Source organism: Chrysemys picta, unplaced genomic scaffold (assembly GCF_011386835.1).
Source record: "Chrysemys picta bellii isolate R12L10 unplaced genomic scaffold, ASM1138683v2 scaf331, whole genome shotgun sequence".
NCBI classification, from domain to species: Eukaryota; Metazoa; Chordata; order Testudines; family Emydidae; genus Chrysemys; species Chrysemys picta.
In genome coordinates this window covers 1-24831 of record NW_027053038.1, presented here as the reverse complement: position 1 = coordinate 24831, position 24831 = coordinate 1, and the positions used below count along the sequence as shown (strand labels likewise).

Below are 24831 nucleotides of genomic sequence, written 5' to 3'. Positions count from 1 at the left end.
CCCAAGCCCTTTACCACCCATCAACCCCTAACCAGGGGGTGGGGCTATTCAGGGAGAACAAGGCTTTACAAAGCCCCCTCCTAAGGCAGTGGTCTTCTGCAGTTTGGGTGGGGGTCCGAGTGCCTTCTTTATTTTATTTTTTTCCTTTGGCTTGGGGTGGCAAAAATGGTAGAGCCAGCTCTGCGGCGGGGCAGGGGGGTGCATGCTCAAAAATTGTGTACTGATAGGGGTGCGTGATCAAAAAAGTTTGGAGACCACTGTCCTAAGGGATGAGAGAAGCTAGGGAACAGGAGTGGCTAATGTGAGTTTTGCGAGGCAGTTAACCAGGTGAAGGAGCAACTCTGTGAGCCTTGGGGTGAGTTTGTTGTGTGTGGTGTAGTTTGGTTGCTGCTTGACTGAATTATATAGTATGGTCTGTTTGTTTGAGGGGACTTGTGCTGAGCCTAGTGGCCTGCCAGGCAAGTTGAGAGCTTTTTAATGAGGCTTTGGAGGCCAAGCCCTTTAGCACCCATCAACCCGTAGTAGGGTTTGGGGCTACTCAGGGAGAACAAGGCTTTAAAAAGCGTGCTGCTAAGGGATGAGAGATGCTAGGGTACAGGAGCTGCTAACGTGAGTTTTGTGAGGGAGTGCTCCAGGTGAAGGAAGAGCAACTATGTGACCCGTGAGCAGTGTTTCCTCTACTTTCTCACCCATGTGTGGAATGAATTTTATGTGCACCGATATGGAGGTGATATGACACATGTCATATCACTGCACATAACAAAATTCATGTGGTGGGGGTAGGGCCAAGGGGTTTGGAGTGGGGGACGGGGCTCAGGGCTGGGGCAGAGGGTTTGGGGGGTGGGGGGAGAGCTCTGGGGTGGGGCTGGGGATGAGGGGTTGGGAGTGCAGGGGGGGCTACAGCAGGGAGAGAGGACTCCCCCTGCTGTCTGCCTGCAGCAGTACCTGGGCAGCAGGGGGAGAAGCACCTCTCCCCATCACAGCAGCTCTGGGGCTGAGGCTGCAGGATATGCGCCTAGCCCCCGCAGGTCCAGGCCATGGCTTGGGCAGCGCTGTGGCCCGTGTTCCCTGAGTGCCTGTGCGGCCCTAAATGGGCTGCTCCGTGGCCATGCAGCTGTGCAGTTTACAGGAAACTTAGCCCGTGGGTGGTGTGTGTGTTTGTGGTGTGCTTACTCCTTGACTGAGGTATATAGTGTGCTCCGTTTGTTTGAGGGACCGTGAGCTGAGCCTAGCGGCCTGCTATGCAAGGCTGAGAGCATGTTGAGGAGGCTTTCATCCTCAAGCCCTTTAGGACCTGCCAAGCCTTAACCAGGGGTTGGACCTAATCATGGAGAACAAGGCTTTAAAAAGCCCACTCTTAAGTGACCAGAGGAGCTAGCAAACAGGAGAGTTTTGCAAGGGAGTTCTCCAGGTGAAGGAGGAGCGACTACGGCACCCTTTGGGTGAGTGAGTTGTCTTTAGCATAGGTGCTGACTTTTTTTTTTGGCCGGTGGTTGCTTTTGAAGAGGGGTGTGTGTGTGTGTGTGTGTGTGTGTTTGGGGATGGGTGGGGGGGGCTGAAGGGATACTCTGCCAGTTTTGGGGGGAGCAGGGGCGGCTCTATGCAATTTGCCGCCCCCAAGAACGGCAGGGAGGCCGCTTTCGGCGGCATGCCTACGGGAGGTCCGCCGGTCCTGCGGCTCTGGCGTACCGACTGCCACAACTGCAGGACCGGCAGACCTCCCGCAGACTTGCCGCCCCAGGCACGCGCTTGGTGTGGCTCTGACTGGGAGCCTGTGCAGAGCAGTAGGGCGTGCTGGGGCAGTGGTCAGTGTCTTGGGGCAGTGCTGCGTTTTAGGGGCAGCAGGATGCATCTCGGGGTATCATTAGCTCTTGTAGAGTAGTAGATACAGTGTATTGGTATAGCAGCTCATCAAATAAAAAAGATTAAACTGATAAGAACACATACTATGCATGATCTTAGCCATGAGGTTAGCCTCTGCAGACTCAGATATGGAGCATGTTAAGGCTGTCTAAACTGATGGCGGGTAATACTTGGGGCAGAGGGATTCAGGGGCCCAGATCTCTCTGGTTAAGCAGAGTGTGGTCCCAAAGGCCAGTATGTTGCCTGGCCAAATGGCAGTGGTTGTGGGGGTGGGCGAAAGCAGATTCCTCATACCACTAGCTAAAATCTATGTGGTTTGGAAAGTGTTTTGACTGGGGGCGGGGGGGAGGTAATGGAACACCTCCTATTTGACCTGCTCCTGGGTCAATGATTTTTTCCGTCTAGCTCAGGTTAAAGCATTTGCCTGCAGCAGGAGGCAATTTTATGCTGGGACCCCCTGAGGGAAAGGGTAAGGTCTCAGGAACTGCTGAGAGAATGGGAGAGAGTCTCCTTGATTCTTCTGCAGCTGGGGGAAAGCCACATGCTTCCAGGTGGGAGGGTGGTTGAGACCAACTCCTACACTGCAGCTGGAGGCAACACCACATCAGGAAGGGATGGAGGGTGTAATGCCTGCCAGGGAGAGAACTGTTCAGGTTGCAGGTGAACCAGAGACAAACCCAGCTCTAGGGAACAGAGTGAAATGTCCCAGAGGAGAGCCCAGAGAAGGGGCAGGGAATCTCAGAAACCACTGAGGTGGGTTAGGATTCCTGTGACTCCTAGCACAGAGAAGCAGGGTGCTTCCAAGTATGGGAGGGGCTGAGACTAGCTTCTTTCTAGCAGAAGGCAATATGCCCTCAGGGCCAGGAGAGGTGTTGTCCATTGATTAAGGAAGCTGTCCCAGTTGTTAGCTGGCAGAGTTCTGTAGCTGAAGGAGGGGGCCCAGAGGAGGAAACTGGGGAAGAAATGGAGGGGGTGGGGCTCCTCAGGAAGAACAAGGCTTTGAAAAGCCTGCTCCTAAGAGACCAGAGGAGCTAGAGAACAGGTGAGTTTTACGAGGGAATTCTCCAGGTGAAGGAGAAACAACTAGGTGACCTTTGGGGTGAGCCAATTGTCTGTAGTGTGTTTGTGGTGTGCTTACTACTTAATTGAAGTATATAGTGTGGTCTGTTTGAGGGACCTTGTGCTGAGGCTAGCAGCCTGCTATGCAAGTGGAGAGCTGCATAAGGAGGCTTTCATTCCCAAGCCCTTTACCACCCATCAACCCCAACCAGGGGGTGAGGCTACTCAGGGAGAACAAGGCTTTAAAAAGCCCTCTCCTAAGGGATGAGAGAAGCTAGGGAACAGGAGTGGTTAATGTGAGTTTTGCGAGGCCGTTAACCAGGTGAAGGAGCAACTCTGTGACCCTTGGGGTGAGTTTGTTGCTGCTTGACTGAATTATACAGTGTGGTCTTATCCTTGGAGGGAACTTGTGCTGAGCCTAGTGGCCTGCCAGGCAAGCTGAGAGCTTTTTAATGAGGCTTTGGTGGCCAAGCCCTTTAGCACCCAATGACCCTTAGCAGGTGGTGGGGCTCCTCAATATGATTTGCCTGCACAGCTTACCTCTTAATTCTTGTTTGCTTGAGTTGAGCACTGGAGTAGGGAGTCAGGTCTGGGTAGGGTGTTTGTGCAGCAGTAATGCAAGGAACTGGACTGGTATTGCAAGAAACTGTAAGTATGTGTGACTGACTATGTTTGAGATAGTTATGTGAGAGCAGAAAAGAGCATTGGGGCTACCGTATAGCGCAGGGGTGAGGGTTGGATTAAGGTGGGGGCTCTCAAACTGGGGGTTGTGAGGTAATTACATGGGGGTCATGCGCTGTCAGCCTCCACCCCAAACTCTGCTTTGCTTCCAGCATTTATAAGGGTGTTAAATATATTGAAAACATGTTTTTAATTTATAAGGGGGGGTGTCGCACTCAGAGGCTTGCTATGTGAAAGGGGTCAGCAGTACATAAATTTGAGAATCATTGGATTAAGGCATATACTAACTAAGGTACAGGTTGGGGCCTTGCACTATGAGGAGTCTCTTAAAAAACAAACAAAAAACGGACTCCATTTCAAATATTATCAAAAGCGGTTGATAAATAAAGGAGATACAGGAGAAAGAAGATTCTCTCTAAATATAGACATTTTTATTCAAATATGACAAAAATATATACATCTGGCTACAGAAATACCCATACACATGCCCTACCTCTACCCTTCACTAATTGTTCATTATCAAGAGGCGGGAGGCCAGGGCTGAGGAAAAAAAAGATAATTGCACTTGTAAAATGAGTATTTCTACGCATGAGTGTGCTATCAGTCTCCTAAGGCATCATTTTGTTGGCCAGTTGCTGCTGGTAAAATTCTGACCTTGCCTTCAGAACTTACTCATAACTCCTCAAGAGTGCCTAGGCTGTCAGAATGGGAGTAGGACCATTCAACTGTGTCCCAGAAAGTCGCATCAATGTACCTCTGTCTCCCTTAGCTCCTCCAGTTCAGCCACTCTGGTCTCCGAAGCCCGTACATGGTCTCTGAGCACCAGGAGCTCCTTGCACCGAGTTCACACACCTCACCTTGACCAGCTAATCATGCATGCTGCATTCAGTGCAATAAACTGGATAGCCCCCACTCTGGTGCTGGACTTCTGCCTGCAGTCTCTTTACTTCTGCAGCTCTTTCCTTTTTTGTGGTTTTATTTTTATCACAGAGTCAGCACCTATGGTCTGTAGCTTGTGTCTGGTGTGTGCTTGTTACTTAACTGAAGTATACAGTGTTGTCTGTTCCTTTGAGGGACTCTGTGCTAAGTCTAGAGGCCTGCTAGGAACCTTGAGAGCTTCTTAATGAGGCTTTAATGGCCAAGCCCTTTAGCACCTATCAACCCCTAGCCAGGGGGTGGGGCTCCTCAGGGAGAACAAGGCTTTAAAAAGCCTGTTCCTAAGCAGCCAGAGGAGCTAGAGAACAGGAGCAGCTCACCTGAGTTCTGTGAGGGGGTTCTCCAGGTGAAGCAGGAGCAAGGACATGACCCCTGGGGTGAGTGTGTCTGTAGTGTGTGTTTGTGGTGCAATGTAAGCCTACGTAAGGCTGATGTGAAGCAGTGTCTATGGGACAAAGATGTCAAGTCTGTGGATGAGATGGCTTGTTTTAGCTGATGCCTTCAAACAGAATCAGGCATCTATTGAGGGCAGGCCACAGAAAGAGGGGTTTAAAACTGGGGGGAAGGGAAGGTCCCTGGGAAGACAGAAGGGGGCTAGGACCCTAGAGCCCAGACGGTGCTATCAGTGTAATTCCACTGATCACCTGAGGAATAAATGCCCTGTGCTAGGAGGAAGCAGGCAAACAATAGCTCCTTAGTTCTGCTGTCCTCAACACAGAACCCCCCCCCCCCCCCCAAGCAATTGAAACCGATCACATTGGTTCTGTGAGGTTAGCCTCTGCAGAATCCGATATGGAGCATGTTAAGGCTGTCTAAATTGCTGGTGGGTAATATGTGGGCCCCTGCATCTCTCTGCCCCAAGTCTCTCTGGTTAAGCAGAGTGTGGTCCCAAAGGCCAATATGTTGCCTGGCCAAATGGCAGTGGTTGTGGGGGTGGGTGAAAGCAGATTCTTCATACCGCTTGCTAAAATCCATGTGGTTTGGAAAGTGTTTTTTCGCGGGGGGGGGGTAATTTGACCTGCTCTTGGGTAATGATTTTTTCTGTCTAGCTCAGGTTAAAGCATTTGCCTGCAGCAGGAGCGAATTTTATGCTGGGACCCCCTGTGGGAAAGGGTAAGGTCTCAGGAACTGCTGAGAGAATGGGAGAGAGTCTCCTTGATTCTTCTGCAGCTGGGGGAAAGCCACATGCTTCCAGCTGGGAGGGTGGTTGAGACCAACTCCTACACTGCAGCTGGAGGCAACACCACATCAGGAAGGGATGAGGGTGTAATGCCTGCCAGGGAGAGAACTGTTCAGGTCGCAGCTGAACCAGAGACAAACCCGGCTCTAGGGAACAGAGTGAAATGTCCCACAGAAACCACTGAGGTGGGTGAGGATTCCTGTGACTCCTAGAACAGGGAAGCAGAGTGCTTCCAAGTATGGGAGGGGCTGAGACTAGCTCCTTTCCAGCAGAAGGCAACATGCCCTCAGGGCCAGGAGGGGTGTTGTCCATTGATTAAGGAAACTGTCCCAGTTGTTAGCTGGCAGAATTCTGCAGCTGAAGGAGGGGGCCCAGAGGAGGAAACTGGGGAAGGAATAGTTGGGGTACAGAAATGTCTCCTCACTAGTCACTTGGGGCAGGATGCCCAGGACACTAGGAGGATGGCTGGGTCAGCATCTCTACACCCAGGCACTCAGCCTGTGACCCAGGTTTTGAGAAGGAACCGTGCAAATTCTCCTCCTGGAGGGGAGCAGTCACACAGCTGACTTCTCAGGGACAGAGAAAGGGGTGGCAGAGGGTACCCCAATCCAGGTCCCAATTTTTCAGGATGCTATTTCTGAGAAGTTTTTGGAAAGTAACTCTGTCTCTTTACATCAAGATGCAGTTCCAACCCCTGTAACAGCAGGGGAGTTGAGACCAGGAAATTGCCAGGTGGTAGTCTGTCCGAATAGAAATGACCCAACTGACAGAGAAGGGGGGTGTTTTCCCCCAGGGTGGTGAGAGACAGGGAGCAGTTCTGGGAAAGCTGATGGGAAGAGGTGCAGCTGATCAAAGGGTGGGCACACCTATCCCAGAGAGCACAGCTCACAGCCCTCTAGGGGACAGGGAAGGACTCAGTGCAGGGAGGGGGAAACACAGGGTAACCCCAAAAGGGGAGTTGGATTTCCTATCCATGTACAGTCCTGGAGTTGGGAGACGGCTCCCCAAAGGGCCAGCCAATGTGCAGGATCCCCCTAGACCCTTATCTTGCCAGACCCTATCAAAATGCCAGAAATAGGATGAAATTAAGAGCCCACAAATGTGAATGATTACATGGGAGAGAGTCAAAGGACACAATGGGTAATGAACAAACTAACCTCAAACTACACTAATTGAACACAGGGCATGGTATCAACGATACTTGTCAACACCCATGTTTGATTAAAAAAAAAATTGGTATTAATGTTAAGATTTGGGGATAAGAATTTCGACACAGAAGTTAAATCTTATGCTAATGCTACTTTTCAGTTAATACCTGTAAACAGGTTTAAACCTTATCACAGCAGAGAAACCATAAAAAAACCCTGGATTGTGTGTGTGAATGGGGAAACTGAGGCATGCAGCCTCATGGCCTTAATGGCTGAATGCTAAGAGAACTATAACAACAAACTGAGTTCGAGATAGTCAGTGACTAACCGTCTTGCAGTAAACTAAGAGGGGAGGTGTGACGCTCTGTACCTCAGGGGAACACCCTACACGCCATGTTCGGCTTTATAAAATGATTGCGTGGTATCCAATGCAAAGTTTGTCATGTTGGGTGTCTCTGGAAGGCTGGTAATGCACTGAGCATGGCTGTTATGGTGATGTTACTGTAATGGTTAGTATCCTCATGGCTTAAAGCAGGCCATGCAAAAACTCTCCAAGAACAGTATCAGAGGGGTAGTCGTGTTAGTCTGAATCTGTAAAAAGCAACAGAGGGTCCTGTGGCAGATGCAAGAAGTGAGGTTCTTACCCACGAAAGCTTATGCTCCCAGTACTTCTGTTAGTCTCAAAGGTGCCACAGGACCCTCTGTTGCTTTCTCCAAGAACAGAAAGGCAGTTCACACCTCGTCAGGGCATGGATGGGGCCTGCTATGCAAGTGGAGAGCTGCATAAGGAGGTTTTCATCCCCAAGCCCTTTACCAACCATCAACCCCTAACCAGGGGGTGGGGCTATTCAGGGAGAACAAGGCTTTAAAAAGGCCCCTGCTAAGGCACTGGTCTTCACCAGTTTGGGTGGGGGTCTGAGCTTTTTTTTGGGGGGGGCTGGGGCGGCAAAAATGGTAGAGCCAGCCCTGCGGCATGGCAGGGGCGTGCATGCTCAAAAATTGTTTGATAGGGGTGCGCGATGAAAAAAGTTTGGAGACCGCTGTCCTAAGGGACAGAGAGAAGCTAGGGAACAGGACTGGCTAATGTGAGTTTTGCGAGGCAGTTACCCAGGTGCAGGAGCATATCCGTGACCCTTGGGGTGAGTTTGTTGTGTGTGGTGTAGTGTGGTTGCTGCTTGACTGAATTATATAGTGTGGTCTGTTCGTTTGAGGGGACTTGTGCTGAGCCTAGTGGCCTGCCAGGCAAGTTGAGAGCTTTTTAATGGGGCTTTGGTGGACAAGCCCTTTAGCACCCATCAACCCATAGCAGGGTTTGGGGCTACTCAGGGAGAACAAGGCTTTAAAAAGCACGCTGCTAAGGGATGAGAGATGCTAGGGTACAGGAGCAGCTATTGTGAGTTTTGTGAGGGAGTGCTCCAGGTGAAGGAAGAGCAACTATGTGACCTGTAAGCAGTGTTCCCTCTAATTTCTCACCCATGTGTGGAGTGGAGGTGTTGTCCAGTTATTAAGGAAACTGTCCCAGTTGTTAGCTGGCAGAGTTCTGCAGACGAAGGAGGGGGCCCAGAGGAGGAAATTGGGGAAGGAATAGTTGGGGTACAGGAATGTCTCCTCACTAGTCACTTGGGGCAGGATGCCCAGGACAACCTCAAAACTCGCCAAGAGTTCAAAAATCATGCCAATCTTCCAAATTGGGGTTAATACATTTCATAGTACAATTTAAATATCAGGATTCAAATATTCAGATCCATCCCTCACAGGAAGTTCTACTAGGGGCAACGTGCAGAGAATAAATACGTTGTCCCTCAGTAACTGGGAATTGAAAGTAGGTTGTCTGTGAGTAAATATGATCCACTAGAGAAGAATTTCAGTCCCATTGGCACTGTAGCTCATTTCTCCTGGTATTTCATCAGGTGGTCAAGGGACATTTATTTAGAACGTATCACCAGACATGGGCAATACCAGGAGAAATGAGCTACAGTTTCAATGAGAAGCCAAGACAGGTAAGTAACCAAAATACTTCTTTAATTGACCGTATTTATTCAGGGACTAAATTCCTGATTACTGAGGGGTAATTTACTTTTCACAAGCTACTCCTAGTATAACTTTTCATAAGACCAGCAGACTGGCCATACTGGGTCAGACATAGCTGTTCGGTTTTATGCAAGTAGAAAGTTGGCAACCCTAGGGTGGGTAGGGTGACCAGATGTCCCGATTTTTGGGTCTTATATAGGCTCCTATTACCCCCCACCCCCTGTCCTGATTTTTCACACTTGCTGTCTGGTCACCCTAAGGGTGGGGCTACTCAGGTAGAACATGGCTTTAAAAAGCCTGCTCCTAAGTGACCAGAGGAGCTAGAGAACAGGAGAGTTTTATGAGGGAATTCTCCAGGTGAAGGAGAAACAACTAGGGGACCTTTGGGGTGAGCCTGTTGTGTGTTTGTGGTGTGCTTACTACTTGATTGAAAAAAGCAACAGAGGGTCCTGTGGCACCTTTGAGACTAACAGAAGTATTGGTAGCATAAGCTTTCGTGGGTAAGAACCTCACTTCTTCAGATGCTTCTGTTAGTCTCAAAGGTGCCACAGGACCCTCTGTTGCTTTTTACAGATTCAGACTAACACGGCTACCCCTCTGATACTTGATTAAAGTATATAGTGTGGTCTGTTTGAGGGACCTTGTGCTGAGGCTAGCAGCCTGCTAGGCAAGTGGAGAGCTGCATAAGGAGGCTTTCATTCCCAAGCCCTTTACCACCCATCAACCCCTAACCAGGGGGTGAGGCTACTCAGGGAGAACAAGGCTTTAAAAAGCCCTCTCCTAAGGGATGGGAGAAGCTAGGGAACAGGAGTGGTTACTGTGAGTTGTACGAGGTAGTTAACCAGGTGAAGGAGCAACTCTGTGACCCTTGGGGTGAGTTTGTTGTGTGTGGTGTAGTGTGGTTGCTGCTTGACTGAATTATACAGTGTGGTTTGATCCTTGGAGGGAACTTGTGCTGAGCCTAGTGGCCTGCCAGGCAAGCTGAGAGCTTTTTAATGAGGCTTTGGTGGCCAAGCCCTTTAGCACCCAATGACCCTTACCAGGTGGTGGGGCTCCTCAATATGATTTGCCTGCACAGCTTACCTCTTAATTCTTGTTTGCCTGAGTTGAGCACTGGAGTAGGGAGTCAGGTCTGGGTAGGGTGTTTGTGCAGGGTTAACACTGGTATTGCAAGAAACTGTAAGTACCTTATGTATGATTGACTGTGTTTGAGATAGTTATGTGAGAGCAGAAAAGAGCATTGGGGCTACCGTATAGCGCAGCGGTGAGGGTTGGATTAAGGCGGGGGCTCTCAAACTGGGGGTTGCAGGGTAATTACAGGGGGGTCATGCGCTGTCAGCCTCCACCTCAAATCCCGCTTCGCCTCCAGCATTGATAATGGTGTTAAATATATTGAAAGAATGTTTTTAATGTATTGGGGGGGAGGGGGGGATGTTGCACTCAGAGGCTTTCTATGTGAAAGGGGTCACCAGTACAGAAGTTTGAGAATCATTGGATTAAGGCATATATTAACTAAGCTACAGGTTGGGGCCTCGCACTCTGAGGAGTCTCTTAAAAAACAAACAAACAAACAAACCAAAAAACGGACTCCATTTCAAATATTATCAAAATCGGTTGATAAATAAAGGAGATACAGGAAAAAGAAGATTCTCTCTAAATATAGACACTTTTATTCAAATATGACAAAAATATACATCTGGCTACACAAATACGCATACCCATACCCTACCTCTACCCTTCACTAATTGTTCATTATCAATAGGCAGGAGGCCAGGGCTGAGAAAAATCAAGATAATTGCACTTGTAAAATGAGTATTTCTACGCATGAGTGTGCTATCAGTCTCCTAAGGCAGCATTTTGTGGGCCAGCTGCTGCTGGTAAAACTCTGACCTTGCCTTCAAAACTTATTCATAACTCCTCAAGAGTGCCTAGGCTGTCAGAATGGGAGTAGGACCATTCAACTGTGTCCCAGAAAGTCGCATCAATGTACCTCTGTCTCCCTTAGCTCCTCCAGTTCAGCCACTCTGGTCTCTGAAGCCCGTACATGGTCTCTGAGAGCCAGGAGCTCCTTGCACCGAATACACACACGTCACCTGCCAGCTAATCCTGCATGCTGCATTCAGTGCAATAAACTGGATAGCCCCCACTCTGGTGCTGGACTTCTGCCTGCAGTCTCTTTACTTCTGCAGCTCTTTCCTTTTCTGTTTTATTTTTAGCACAGAGTCAGCACCTATGGTCTGTAGCTTGTCTGGTGTGTGCTTGTTACTTAACTGAAGTATACAATGTTGTCTGTTCCTTTGAGGGACTCCGTGCTAAGCCTAGAGGCCTACTAGGAACCTTGAGAGCTTCTTAATGAGGCTTTGATGGCCAAGACCTTTAGCACCTATCAACCCCTAGCCAGGGGTTGGGGCTCCTGAGGGAGAACAAGGCTTTAAAAAGGCCCCTTCTAAGGCAGTGGTGTTCACCAGTTTGGGTGGGGGTCTGAGCATGTTTTTTTGGGGGGGACTTGGGGCAGCAAAAATGGTAGAGCCAGCCCTGCGGCAGGGCAGGGGGGTGCATGCTCAAAACTTGTGTACTGACAGGGGTGCGTGATCAAAAAAGTTTGGAGACCACTGTCCTAAGGGACAGAGAGAAGCTAGGGAACAAGAGTGGCTAATGTGAGTTTTGCGAGGCAGTTAACCAGGTGAAGGAGCAACTCTGTGAGCCTTGGGGTGAGTTTGTTGTGTGTGGTGTAGTTTGGTTGCTGCTTGACTGAATTATATAGTATGGTCTGTTTGTTTGAGGGGACTTGTGCTGAGCCTAGTGGCCTGCCAGGCAAGTTGAGAGCTTTTTAATGAGGCTTTGGAGGCCAAGCCCTTTAGCACCCATCAACCCGTAGCAGGGTTTGGGGCTACTCAGGGAGAACAAGGCTTTAAAAAGTACGCTGCTAAGGGTTGAGAGATGCTAGGGTACAGGAGCTGCTAACGTGAGTTTTGTGAGGGAGTGCTCCAGGTGAAGCAAGAGCAACTATGTGACCTGTGAGCAGTGTTCTCTCTAATTTCTCACCCATGTGTGGAATGAATTTTATGTGCACCAATATGGAGGTGATATGACACATGTCATATCAGTGCACATAACAAAATTCATGTGGTGGGGGTAGGGACAAGGGGTTTGGAGAGGGGGAGGGGGCTCAGGGCTGGGGATGAGGGGTTTGAGGGTGCAGGGGGGGGCTACGGCAGTACCTGGGCAGCGGGGGGGAGAAACACCTCTCCCCATCACAGCAGCTCTCGGGCTGAGGTGCAGGATATGCGCCTAGCCCCCGCAGATCCAGGCCATGGCCTGGGCAGCCCTGTGGCCAGTGTTCCCTGAGTGCCTGTGCGGCCCTAAATGGGCTGCTCCGTGGCCATGCAGCTGCGCAGCTTACAGAAAACATAGCCCGTGGGTGGTGTGTGTGTTGTGGTGTGCTTACTCCTTGACTGAAGTATATAGTGCGCTCCGTTTGTTTGAGGGACCGTGTGCTGAGTCTCGCGGCCTGCTATGCAAGGCTGAGAGCATGTTGAGGAGGCTTTCATCCCCAAGCCTTAACCAGGGGTTGGAGCTAATCATGGAGAACAAGGCTTTAAAAAGAAGAACAGGAGGACTTGTGGCACCTTAGAGACTAACAAATTTATTAGAGCATAAGCTTTCGTGGACTACAGCCCACTTCTTCGGATGCATATAGAATGGAACATATATTGAGGAGATATATATACACACATACAGAGAGCATAAACAGGTGGGAGTTGTCTTACCACCTCTGAGAGGCCAATTAATTAAGAGAAAAAAAAACTTTTGAAGTGATAATCAAGCTAGCCTAGTACAGACAGACAGTTAGATAACAAGTGTGAGAATACTAACAAGGGGAGACAGATTCAATGTCTGTAATGGCTCAGCCATTCCCAGTCCTTATTCAAACCGGAGTTGATTGTGTCTAGTTTGCATATAGACACATATTTTGCATATAGATTACATATTTTTTCTCATATATGCAAACTAGACACAATCAACTCCGGTTTGAATAAGGACTGGGAATGGCTGAGCCATTACAGACATTGAATCTGTCTCCCCTTGTTAGTATTCTCACACTTGTTATCTAACTGTCTGTCTGTACTAGGCTAGCTTGATTATCACTTCAAAAGTTTTTTTTCTCTTAATTAATTGGCCTCTCAGAGGTGGTAAGACAACTCCCACCTGTTTATGCTCTCTGTATGTGTGTATATATATCTCCTCAATATATGTTCCATTCTATATGCATCCGAAGAAGTGGGCTGTAGTCCACGAAAGCTTATGCTCTAATAAATTTGTTAGTCTCTAAGGTGCCACAAGTCCTCCTGTTCTTCTTTTTGCGGATACAGACTAACACGGCTGCTACTCTAAAGGCTTTAAAAAGCCAGCTCTTAAGTGACCAGAGGAGCTAGCAAACAGGAGAGTTTTGCGAGGGAGTTCTCCAGGTGAAGTAGGAGCGAATACGGCACCCTTTGGGTGAGTTTATTGTCTTTAGCATAGGTGCTGACTTTTTTTTTTTTTTTTTTTTTTTTTTTTTTTGCTGGTGGGTGCTTTCGAAGAGGGGTGTGTTTGGGGATGGTTTGTGGGGATCTTTGCCAGGTTTGGGGGGAGTAGGGGCGGCTCTATGCATTTTGCCACCCCGAAGCACGGAGGGCAGGCTGCTCTCGGCGGCAGGCCTGAGGGAGGTCCACGGTCCTGTGGCTCCGGCGTACCTGCCACCGAAACCACAGGACCGGCAGACCTCCCACAGGCAAGCCGCGGAAGGCAGCCTGCCTGCTGCCCTTGCGGTGACCAGCAGGCCGCCCCCGCCCGCAGCTTGCTGCCCCAGGCATGTGCTTTGTGTGCTGGTTCCTGGAGCCGTCCCTGGGAGGAAGGCAATTGTCAGCATTTATAGGGCACCCTTCTTTCATATTCTAATTACTGAATGTGTTGATCATTGTTATCTTTGCTATTTTAAAAGTTAAATTGTTTTGAACGACAATTACATTATTATGAATGGCAGTATAATAAAATCATTGTAATTACTTAAAAGCTGTCTTCACTAACATCCCAGTTTAGAGATATTCTATATCACTAGCTTTCTGGATGAAACTGTCAGCAATCTTCTTTACATCCAGGTCCCTTGGTATTGTTTTGATGTATGTTAAGGTCAGCTACGTTATTCCGTTGTCTGTCCAATTGATGACTGGAGATAATTTTTAAGTCTTCTGAAGCTGAAGAATGAATTCAGGATGATACAGGCATAGCGAGAAGGCTTTTTACACATTTGCAGTAGGCTGGAAACATAGTGCTTTTCGAGTACTGCAAATGACTCCAAGATCTTTCTTGATGGGTAACAGCTAAATTTAGGCACCATCGTTTTGTGTGTGTGTGTGTGTGTGTATATATATATATATTATAGTTGGGATTATATTTTGCCATGTGCATTACAGTGGAGTCACATTTTATGCGGGGGTTAGGTTCTAAAGTCAGCGCGTAAGGCGAAAATCGTGTATAGTCAAAATTACCCTTAAATCCCCCATAAAGTACAGTATACTGTACAGGGTTGTGTATACACCCCAGTACAGTAATATGTATACAGTAATGTACAGTATATGAGTACATATGCAAAATAAGTTTACAGTACTGTCTTTTTAATTACAGGGGGTCATCAGGGCTAGATGCTGATCCAGGAAACGGAGGTGACTGAACTTGGGTGACGGAGAGCGAGTCGTAGACGAAGTGGTTGGCTCTGGTTCAGCTCGAGAAGTTGATTGCGTAGGCTCATCTGCTGCTGGCTGTTTTTCCTTGAAAAACATGGTGATCGGTAACGGTAGCTGTTGTCTCTTGAGCTACTCAAACATTTCTTGATACGGTCTCAAATGGTCCGTAATACTATGTGTGATTTTTGAAGCTTCGTTCCATAGAGGGATCGTATTCAGAAATTAAATCATTCAAGGGTTTTGCTGCTTGGAACTCCTCAGGAAATTTGTGAAGATTCCAACTTGCTGGCTCTTCCTGTTAGTCGTCGTCATAGTCTTTTGTAGACTATTTTATCAGTTCCTCTGACTAACAAACAGTCAATAAAAACAACAAGGAGTCTGGTGGCACCTTAAGGACTAACAGATTTATTTGGGCATAAGCTTTCCTGGGTAAAAACCTCACTTCTTCAGAAGAGTTAATGCTTCTCTATGGCTCTCAATTAATTCTTCAATTTCTTCCTCAAGGATGTCAACGAAGCCATCAGCACCCACTTGCCTGGTCACCTGAACAATGCGTTTCACTTCTTTGTCAATGGTCGAGAAACCCTGAAAATCATTCACACATTCTTTCCATAGGTTTCGCCAACATGCTTTGACTGTTTCAGGCTTGATTGCATCCATTGCCTGTTTAATATAAGTGTTGCAATCAGCAATGTTGAAGGACTTCCAACACTGCATCACATTAAGATTGGGATCAGCATCCATAGTGCTATGTATCCATGATAACGTAAGCCTCCTGTAGGTGGCCTTGAAACAGGGAATCACGCCTTGGTTGAGAGGTTGGAGGATGGAGGTGGTATTGGCCTGGGGGGGAGGAAGACGACTTCAACGTCATTACGTGCAAACCGGAGTGCCGCAGGGTGGCCAGGAGCATTGTCTACAATCAGTAACACTTTAAAGTCAAGTCCTTTCTCTTCGAGGTACCGTTTGACTTCTGGAATGAAACACTTGTGGAACCAATCCAGAAATAATCCTGCCGTCACCCAAGCCTTTTTATTTGATTGCCAGAACACAAGCAGGAGATTTTTGTTCTTGCCTTTTAGGGCACGGGGATTTGCACCCGTGTGGAGCAAGCCCGGCTTTATTAAATGCCCAGCCGCATTGCCACAAAACAACACAGTCGCATGGTCTTTAGCTGCTTTGAAGCCAGGGGCTTGTTTTTCTGATTTCGAAATGTAAGTGCGGTTGGGCATTTTTTTCCAGAAGAGCCCAGTCTCGTCAGCATTAAAAACTTGTTCCGGAAGACAGCCCTTTTCTTCTTCTATGATTTTCTTTAATCGTTCGGGATAGGCTTTTGCTGCCTCTTCATTGGCAGATGCAGCTTCACCAGTAGTCTGCACATTTTTGAGGTTGAAGCGGTTCCTAAAACTGTTAAGCCAACCTTGGCTGGCTTTGAATTCCTTCTCATCAGAAGGCTGTCCCTCTCTGGCAGGAGGTTTGAACAGCGCGTGGAAGCTAAGAGCCTTTTCTCGCAACGTGTTGCCATCAATAGGCACACGTTTAAGATTCAGGTCTTCCAGTCATAAGTTTTATACCTGTTCAGTCTTCACTAAAGTCTTATCACGCACCTGGCTCGTCACCTTAGCCGTTATTGGAGCACTTGATGCCACTGCTTGACGAATTTCTCTCTCGAATCTTGATGACACGGATGCTAGATTCGTTGCGGCCATATTTACACGCCGCGTTGGAGACCGACATACCGTCTCTCAAGAAGTCCAACACAGCCAGTTTTTCCTTCAGCGTTGAAACAGATCGCGGTTTCTTCGGTTGAGCACCAGATGAAGTAGTTGGCTTGCATTTAGGGGCCACATTGTACAAAAAATAAGTATCTTTAAACACTAGACTCGCACTCTGTGCAGCGAGCCGCTCACCCTATGAGAGGCACGCGGGAACTGAGACCGATTGAGGAACAGCAGATTCACGTCTCCCACCTCACGCTCACTCCGGGGCATAAAAGCTCATTGGGTGGAATCGCCCGCACTATTTACAGGTATCTTGTTCGTTTTTTTTGCCGAGCGCGTATAGTTGAATTCACTTAAGTTAAATGCTCATATGATGTAACTCGCCTGTACTTGGCATTTAACATTGAATTTCATCTGCCATTTTGTTGCCAGGTCACCCAGTTTTGTGAGATCCTTTTGTAGCTCTTTGCAGTCTGCTTGGGACTTACAAAACTACTTAAGATAGTTCTCATCTGCAAATTTTGCCACCTCACTGTTTACCCCTTTTTGCAGATCACTTATGAATAGGTTGGCTAGGACTGGTCCCAGTACAAGCCCCTCAGGGACACCACTATTTACTTCTCTCCATTCTGAAAATGGACCATTTATTCCTATCTTTTACTTGAGTGCCTGGTAATGCTTTCATGATCTAATGATCATTAATTTAATAACAAGCCTTTTTGTTATCTTAATCCCCCTGTCTCTGTTTACAAACAAACTCCCTGCCCAAAGGGCAGAAGTTGTTAGCAGCACAGAATTCATAGAATAGAATAATTGACTATCTGGGTTGGAAGGGACCTCAGGAGGTCATCTAGTCCAACCCCCTGCTCAAACTCATCACATTCCACACTCAAGCTCTGGCTCCTGGGTCCTGAGCACCCAGGGAGTCAGCACCTATGGGCTGTAGCTTGTGTCTGGTGTGTGCTTGCTGCTTGACTGAAGTATACAGTGTGGTCTGTTCCTTTGAGGGACCCTGTGCTGCGCCTAAAGGCCTGCTAGAAAAGCTGAGAGCTTCTTAAGGTGGCTGTGATGGCCAAGCCCTTTAGCACCTAATCAACCCCTAACCAGGGGGTGGGGCTCCTCAGGGAGAACAAGGCTTTACAAAGCCTGCTCCTCAGCAACCAGAGGAGCTAGAGAAAAGGAGCAGCTAACCCAGGGGTTTCAAACATGCGGCCCGTGGGGTTATTATCTGCGGCCCGTGAGTCCCTTGCAGCCACCGCGCCCTATCCTGGTGCACGTCTGGGCTAGAACGTGGGGGTGGGGGCAGAGCGGCTGTGTGTTGCTGTTGCTTGAGGCAGCGCCCACAGCAGCTCCCATTGGCCGAGAATACAGTGCCTCCAGAAATGGTGCACCTCCCCTCGGAGAGCATTGTGGTTATAAAAAATAGAGAAACTAATTTCTCTAGCAAGGTTGATTTGTTGTATAGTTTCTTTCAATCGGAGCCTTAAATAACCTTAAATAATTTCTCTGGCGTATTCTCTAGCTCCTCTGGTTTCTTAAGAGGGGGCATTTTAAAGCTTTATTCTCCCTGCATAGCCCCACCCCCTGGTTCAAAGGTGATGGGTGCTAAAGGGATCAAAGTTTCCTTAAGAAGCTCTCAAGCGCTAGGCTCGGCATACAGTCCCTCAAACAAACAGACTACACGGTATACTTCAGTCAAGCAGCAAGTACACCACAAACACACACTGCAGCCACTCAGCCCAGGGGTCACGCAGTTGCTCCTCCTTCACCTGGAGAACCCCCTTGCAAAATTCTCCTGTTCTCTAGCGCTTCTGGTCACTTAGGAGTGGGCTTTTTAAAGGCTGCTAGGCTCAGCACATGGTCCCTCAAACAGACCATGCTATCAAGGGTGGCAGGCCACCCCCCCAATCTCTGTCCCCCACCTGCCTAAGGCTCTGGGAGGGAGTTTGAGTTGGGGGAGGTGGTCTGGGGTGCAGGCCCTGGGACAAACCCACCCTGCCCAGGGAGATGCTGGCAGCCACGTGGAGCAAGCAGGCAGGAAGCCGCTCAGTTGTGCTGCGCTGCCTGTGGTCAGTGGGTGGGGGCCTAACAGTGAGGTCGTGTATAGCGTCCCCCTTGGCTGGCGATAGCTGGAAGGGCGCCGTCTTTTGTTTACGGTCCAGCACGCTCAGTCGTATAGTGGTTTTCTTCGTTTTCTTAAGTGTTCGTGGGTTTTCTCCTTTTGATCTGTATAGGTACAATTGTGTACTTTAGTGCACGCCCTGCTTTGCGCTTCATGCGCTATCCATGCTTCACATGACTGAGTTTGCAGGTGATCGTCTTATGGACGTGGGTCGAGCGGATCTTGTTTTGGCTTCCCTCCATCAGTTTCGGAAAACTTCACAGTAAATATCACAGAGTCCTGACGAAAGGATAGAGGGTTTTGAGAGAAGCGAAGGAAGATCTATCGATCTATCAATCAGTCAAAATATTCTGAGAATTTGGTGAGCAAGTGATTTCAAACTATGTGCATCTATGATTTATAGGCTATTAAAGCCTAGAATAGTTATTATTTTTTCTTGAATATAGGGTAGATTTTCTCACTCTCTCAATGCCTGCCAAACGATTACCATTATCTCTCTTTCACTTATATAGCTTGTCACTTTACGCTACAGGAAATAGTAACAGACTCCTAAAGACACAAAATATAGCCCCAGGAAAGGAAGGCATTTGGTACAACGACTCCTGGGAGGGGAAAAAAAAACAAAACACAGATCCTGGTTGCCTGGCGCTAACTGCTGTGGCAAAGGTACCACTCAACAAGGCAGACAGTTCCATAAGGCAGCTGGCAAAGAAGAGGATGTACCTCCCTGGAGGGCCAGTAACGAGCTGGTGTATGTCTCGCATAGGCAGGGAGGCAGCAACATCCCTCGAAGGGGGTGATCTGTCTGACGCTGCGGCGATCACTTGCGCCTTCCATCTTTCGACGTGCCTGGGTGCTATGGTGAGGAACTTTGTGGCGAGTGCTGTGCGTGACATCAGGAAGCGAATCGCCGTGGCCCCTTCCAGCCAAGATGTCGCCAGGTACCCAGGGGAGCCGTATTCGGAAGAGACGACAGCATCATCACTCTGAGAGCGAGAAATATGCTGGAGAGGACCCTGGAGGATACCATCCGTGGGCAGTACATGGAAAACCTGAGATGGAAGATGATGTTTTTCATCAAAGCAGAGTAGTAACTTTGGGGAACCAAGTTGCTTCTATTTGGAATAGCGTCTCCGTGGGGGAGTTACGCTGGAATAGGCACTATGCTTATAGCTATGATGCCAGTCAGACGAGCCCCTCGACTGCACGTCCTGTGGGTCCCAATAGCCTGCTCTGCTCGGTCTGCAGAGCAGGACTTCACTTTCCTCTCTCTAGGGTTGGCTGTGGAGCTGTGGTGCCACCTGCTGGTTCCGATTTCAAAGCTTGGTGGAAAAAATAAATAACTGCAAGGGCGGGAGAAGCAACTCTCGCTGAGTGCCTGACGGGGGTAAATCGATCCCCACAAAAACAGAGTTTAAGAGCCGAGTACTGAGCAGCACTTCAGCGGTAAAGCCTGCCACAAACACTAGACAATGTACACTCCATCACAAAGCTCCTGTGAATGAGCTTAATCTTCACTCTGCAAGCACCCACCCCCATTAAGTAGCCTATCCCAAGCCCCATCCTAAAAATGAGAAGTAAAGTATAATGATTTAGAATTTACTGTAGGTTTGGGGGGGGGGGTAGGAAACAGGATGGGGACCTCTGGGAGCAGAAGGACACCTCGTGCCTTCACATGATCTCACAAATTAAGATCCATGCAACATATGCTGGGTGGGGAGAAGAATATAACCAAGTCTATCTAATTCAAACTGTTTAATACAAGTAGTATCACTTCATCAGATACCTGGAGTGAAAAAGACAGCACATGAAAAGATGGGAGTTGCCTTACTAAGTTGGGGGTCAGTGCTAACGACGCAAAGGGGTGAGTATCAACAGAGGGAAAACTACTTTTGAAGTGACCCAGCCACTCCCAGTCTTCATTCAAGCCTAATGTGATGGTGTAAAGTTTGCAAATTAATTCCAATTCTGCAGTTTGTCATTGAAGTCTTTTTTTATGAGGGGTATTTTTGTTGAAGAATGGCCACTTTGAAGTCTGTTTCAATGTCCAGGGAGATTGAAGTGCTCTCCTACTGGTTTTTGAATGTTACAATTCTTGATGTCTGATTTGTGTCCATTTATTCCTTTGCGTAGAGACTGTCCGGTTTGGCCAGTGTACACGGCAGAGGGGCATTGAAATCAAGTTTACACAAGTTAAGAAGGAAGGTACTAGACATCTGGGGTCAGGCTTGAGTTCTGAGCGATTACAGGCATCGGTTACAAGGTTCACAAGAATCATACAACTGTCAGTGAATAAGTGACCTCTGGTATGCCACTCCTAGAATATATTTATAGTCTAAGGGTACGTCTATACTTACCTCTGGGTTCGGCGGTAAGCAATCGATCTTCTGGGATCGATTTATCGCGTCTTGTCTAGACGCAATAAATCGATCCCGGAAGTGCTCGCCGTCGACACCTGTACTCCTGCTCCGTGAGAGGAGTACGCGGAGTCGACGGGGGAGCCTGCCTGCCACGTGTGGACCCGCGGTAAGTACCTTGTAGTTCGAACTAAGGTACTTCGACTTCAGCTATCTTAGTTAGAAGCGGGGGGGTTAGTGTGGACCAGCCCTAAGCCAGTATTGGTGTAACAAATTCAATTCAACAGATTCTATTTTTTCACCACAATAGTCTCCCCGAGGGGAGGTGCACCGTTCCTGGAGGTACTGCAATACCAGGTCGATGCGTGGAGTGGATGGAGCAAGCTCCTATTCCATCTCCCTGTTCCAAAAATCCATTTAATATATAGTCCTCAGATAGAGGGCGTATCAGATACTAAACTGAAAAGAACAGATTTAAAAGTTTATTAGTTAATGATTAAAAATAGATGATACATAGAGTTTGAGAAGTCAGTTATTGGTCATTGGGGGTAACATACAGAGTATAGGAGGATGCTAGTATTTTGGTGTTGGGCAGCACACATAATATATACAGTCTGTAATGTTCCCAATGGGGGGGTAAACAGTGGGCGAGATCAAGATGCAGTCAACAAGCGGTGAGGGTCCGTCATTCATACAGAAAGTACAGACAGTCATGGGTATAATTAAGCGGGCTGGGTAATGGGGATGGGGTGACCCTCACGTGGTGGGGTTCAGTTAGGTTCGGTGTGTTCAGGGCTCAGGGGATGAGGTCCATCAGGGGGAGTTTATAGGTCTCTTCCCCCTTGCGGGTGCACAAGGTCTCCCCGGCTCACTCCCGGTATTGGCAGTGGCCGGTGATGTGCTCTGTGTAGATGTCCCGAGACCAACAAATAGTGTCCGAGAATATTAGGCGTCTCATGAGCTGCGCGTAATGACGGCCTACCCCACAGGTCCTCAGCATGCGTTCGTTACATGGGTCCCAGGCACCCAGGGCCCCAACGAGCAGAGCGTCGGTGTGCACCTCGTAGCCCTTTGTCCGCAGGGCGTCATACAGGGGGGCGTACTTTTCAAGCTTGCGGGCTCGGGCTTCACGGAAGGCTGGGGTCCTGTTCTTGAATGGAATCATTACGTCGACCAGGATGATCTTTTTTTCCAACCTCATCCGTGATGATCATGTCCGGGCACAGTGGGCTGTCGGTGCTGGGGACGGCGGTTGACTGTGACCTCTCCCAGGCGTGGGTCGATGGCCTTAACTAGGCGGTCCTGGACAGTGTTGTGGCGCAGCTGCCGGGCTCTGGCGTGAGGCTTGCAGCTGCATAGGACATGGGGCAGGGTTTCGGCGACGTACCCGCACTTCCTGCGGCGTTTGTCCCAGTTCCCGTGGCGGACGGCTCTGTTGAGGGGGACGCAATTCAGCCGGGCACGGTGTATGAACCGCCAGTCGGCGAACCGGGTGAAGCTGCCCATGCGGAGGAAGTGGTTGCTGGAGTCCCACTTGCTGGTCACCTCGAAGACCTTACCCTGGTCCGTTTTTTTGTTCAGGGTGTCCACGTAGACTGCGTGGACAGCAGCCTTCAGGGATCTCTCCAGCACGTCTCTGGCTCCGGGGGTGATGATGGTGTTGTCCTCCGTCCCAATCCGCGGCACTAGGACTCCCAGCTCCTGTAGTTCCTTGCGCCATACCCAGCAACATCCCAGACGCTTCCCCAGTCGGCGAGTGGCATTGCGGGCGCGGGACCACAGCAAGGCGATGACGCCCCTGTCCCGGGCGAACTCGCCGTCTACGGAGCCGCTCAGGAAGCTGGCCACATCCCGGTCGGAGGGAGGTCTGCCCATTTGCTTCCCTATGACGGCGCACAGGGCGGTCGTCGCAATGTTCCTCACCTTCGCGTCCGGGCACGTCAGGAGGTGGAAGGCGTGCATGATGACCGCGATGTCGCACAGGTCTCCCATGCGGGGCACGTTGGCACCACCGTGCCTGTGCGCGATATATACGAGCTCATTACTGGCTCTTTGGGGCAGGGACAGTCATTTCTTGACCAGCTGCCGGATGGTGTTGTCTGCCTTGTTGAGGAGCACCTTTGGCACGGCGGATCCTCTCAGGACGAAGGCGATGCGGGGGATCAGGAAGGTGTTGATGGTGTTGATTTTCTGCCACGGCGCTAGCAGGGATGCGTCGATCTTGGCCCCATCCTGCAGGATCTCACGCATGGTGCCCTCTGGAGTCTGCCGGACGCGGAAGCCTGTCGGCGTGCCGAGGTGCTGGTACGCCTCCCCTCCGCCAGGGGAAAGACTGACTCGCCCTGGTTGAGGAACTCCATCGTCAGTATCGAGTCCCCCTTGCTCCCGTCAATGTGGAGGGACGCGCACTTCTTGGCATTGAAGCGGAGTCCCGTCCAGTCTGCGGCTCTCCCGATGGTGTCGAGCATGCCCTGGAGCCTCTCTGGGTCATCCGCGATCAGGACCAGGTCGTCCACGTAGGCCAAGACGCTCACCCTCTCGCCAGGCAGGTTGAAGCCGTCGGCGCCATTGGAGATCGCCCGCAGGAGCGGCTCCATGGCGAGTTTGAAGACGATCGGACTGAGGGGGCAACCCTGCTTCACGCCGCTGTGGATCAGTATCTGTGCAGTCTCCCCTTCTACCGAGCGGATGATGGTGCTGCAGCCCTCGTATAGTTCCCGGATCAGGTGAAGAAAGGTCTCTCGCATCCCAAACTCCTGGAGTGTGTCAAAGATATGGTGGTGGGGGATGGACCCGAAGGTGTTGGCCAGGTCAAGCCACGCTACCGTGCAGTGCTTCTGCGTTCTCCTGGTCGTCTGGGTGACGGTCTGGAGCAGGAAGTTGTGCTCGTGGCACCCCTCCGACGGCATGAAGCCCTTCTGGGCGGGGCTGATGGCTCCCCCGGTCGTCGCCCACTCCGTGATCCTGGCTGCCAGGCAGCTGGCGTACAGTTGGTACATGGTGGAGCAGAGGGAGATGGGTCTCCAGTTGCTGGGGTCGTCTCGCTCGCCCTTCTTGTGGATCAGGACGGTCATGGCCTTCTTCCAGGAGGTGGGAGATCGGCCGAATCGCTTGCACAAGTTGAAGATGCTGGAGAGCACGAGAGAGCCGGGGTCTCGCTTCTTTAGGAGGCTGTAGGGGATGCTGTCTTTTCCACGTGCGGTGTTCTTGGTTCTGGAGAGCCTGGCCGTCACCTCTTTAGGGGTGAAGTCGGCCTCCAGATCGTCCGCATCGGTAATGTGGGGCAAGGGGCGGAGGCACTCCGGGCGCTGCGCGTCATTCCTGGGCACGCTGCCGAACACTCCGAGGAAGTAGTTGTAGAAGCGCTCGGGCGGGATCGTGCAGTAAGACGGGCCCGTCGAAGACCTCTCTTACGGCCTTGAGGCGGTTCGTCCGGTACCGCTTCTGGAGCCTTGAAACCGCTGCCGGGTCATAGCGGCGGTTGGCGTTCCTTCTTCCAGCTCCTCTGGTGGTGTCGCGGTGCAGGATGGGCCGCCTGGGGGCAGGCCGGATGGTCTCCTGGTTCGGTGTCCTCCTGAAGGCAATCTCCGTGGACAGCTCGCAGGTGAGTCTGTCGATGAGCGGGTCAAATTCCATGAAGGTTGCCACTTGAAGCTCCTCGATCCAGGCGACCTGCCAAGGCATGGCTGGCCTAGCCGTCGGCCGCTGGTCCTCAGGCTCCTCGGTGGGCATGGGCAGTGAGTTTGTCGCGTGGTCAATGGGTTGTCTCGCTTGTGGTTCGGGGTCTTTTCGGTTGGTTTCTGGGGCATAGTCGCCCGTGGGGTAATTTGGTTGTTGGTGGAATCTGGATCGGGTCAATGAGTGCAGGGGTGATGCTAGGTCTTCCGTGTGTGGCTGTTGTCTGGGAGGTTGCTGTGGAAGCGTGCGACCTTCTGGCGGCAGGGATCGGTCTGGTGTCTTTTGGGGTCGTACTGGCCCGTCTGACGATGGGGGTCTGGTGTTGCAGT

At 50.0% G+C, this 24831-nt stretch overlaps 1 non-coding gene across 1 annotated transcript; it reads right to left on the bottom strand.

Moving 5' to 3' along the window:
• Positions 1–21144: 21144 nt before the first annotated feature.
• On the bottom strand, positions 21145–21332 carry LOC135978590 (U2 spliceosomal RNA). The gene has a single exon (XR_010595982.1). It is a non-coding gene; the product is annotated as a U2 spliceosomal RNA (small nuclear RNA).
• Positions 21333–24831: the final 3499 nt, after the last annotated feature.